Source organism: Olea europaea, chromosome 12, assembly GCF_002742605.1.
Source record: "Olea europaea var. sylvestris chromosome 12, O_europaea_v1, whole genome shotgun sequence".
Lineage (NCBI taxonomy): Eukaryota > Viridiplantae > Streptophyta > Magnoliopsida > Lamiales > Oleaceae > Olea > Olea europaea.
The window spans coordinates 15,263,434-15,264,915 of NC_036248.1; positions in this window are offsets into that span (position 1 = coordinate 15,263,434).

Consider the following 1,482-nt stretch of genomic DNA (forward strand, 5'->3'; position numbering starts at 1 on the left):
TTACCACGTTAGCCGTCTGTTTTGTTATATCTTGGCTTTCTAAGCGTTAGCATAGCTATGCTTATTTGACTGTCTCTGGAGATGTTAGATTGTGAATTTTTATCACCCTCCTCCCAACCCTTTCCTGCATCTTTCTTCTAGTTCCTGACTACCTCTTCTACTTTTGGTTTCTATTAAAATGAATTTCTAACTGAATTTACTCAATTCATTTCTATTAAGGGATTTGTGTTATGCTGCTTTTCTTTAAGGTTCCTGTGGTTTGGAAAATGAGTAGTACTCTCCCTCCCCGATTTTCTCCACATGAACTGGAATGTCTTTCATCTGCATCTTCTTTTTGAAGAGAACTGGAATATCTCCTCTTTTATCACTCTATTCTCGCAAGCATGTCTTATGCAATTATTAAGATCGTCAAGGTCTTAAATTTTCCCAATGCCAAGTTATGTGTTGGAATGGTTTACTAGCAACAGAAAACAAATTGTAAGACTGATTGGGGTAAGCCTAGATTAGAGATGAGATAAGACTTTTAATGACTGATTGGCATGTTGATCCAAAATTTGTAAGGGATGGGAAAGGGCTAAGGTCTAGAATAGAGCATGATAGAAGACTTTTATTGACTAATCGGCGAGCTGATAAATAGGCTGGCAAGGGTATTCACACAACAAAGTATGAAATTTGCATTATTGAACTCTACAGGTATAAGATTACTAGAGTATTTATGCGGGTAAATTTCGTGGGCTGTCACTATTAGTGCTTGTGTGTGAAGGATATTTCAAAAGTGATTTTTTATTCATTAATTTATTTTTTTTCTCTTTTGGGTGAATGTGTGGTTAAAAAGTAGGGAAGAGTTATGGGGAAACCAAAAAAAAATGATTTTTTTGTAGAATATTTGGTAGAAATTTAGTGTGGGAGAAAAGTAAGTTTTATATTAATAACTTATTTTGTTGCAAATTAGTCATTGTACTTTGTATTTGTTACGCGTTATTCATTTCATCCATATCTGTTAGTTTGATCAATGGAAAAGGTGGCAGTCTATCTGTTTGACAGCTCTTTTCTGTTTATCAAAATAACAGACATGGGCAGAACGACGAAATTTTAACTAATGTTTAATTTCAATTACCAACTTGAAACAAAATTAAGTGTTGTGACCAGCATGAAGTTTTGCTAAAAGTTCTATGAAATTGAAAGACGACTTGAACTAGAAAAAGGAGTCAGAATCTACCGACTTTAATTGTAAGAGAATGAATAATTATCAAACAGATTAAAGTAACTAATAACCCTATGTAATATGGATGTTACCAGAGTCCAGCCATCAGTGAAAAGACCGAACTACCTGGACTCAAAGATGCTAACGTTTTTTAGCTTATTTAAATGAAATAGCAGTCATCAACAGTAGATTTCGTTATGTTCTCCCGGTTCTTGTTTTTATGTAATCAACTGGGTTTGTTCATTTCTGCTCACATGCTGGAAGTGTTATGGATTATT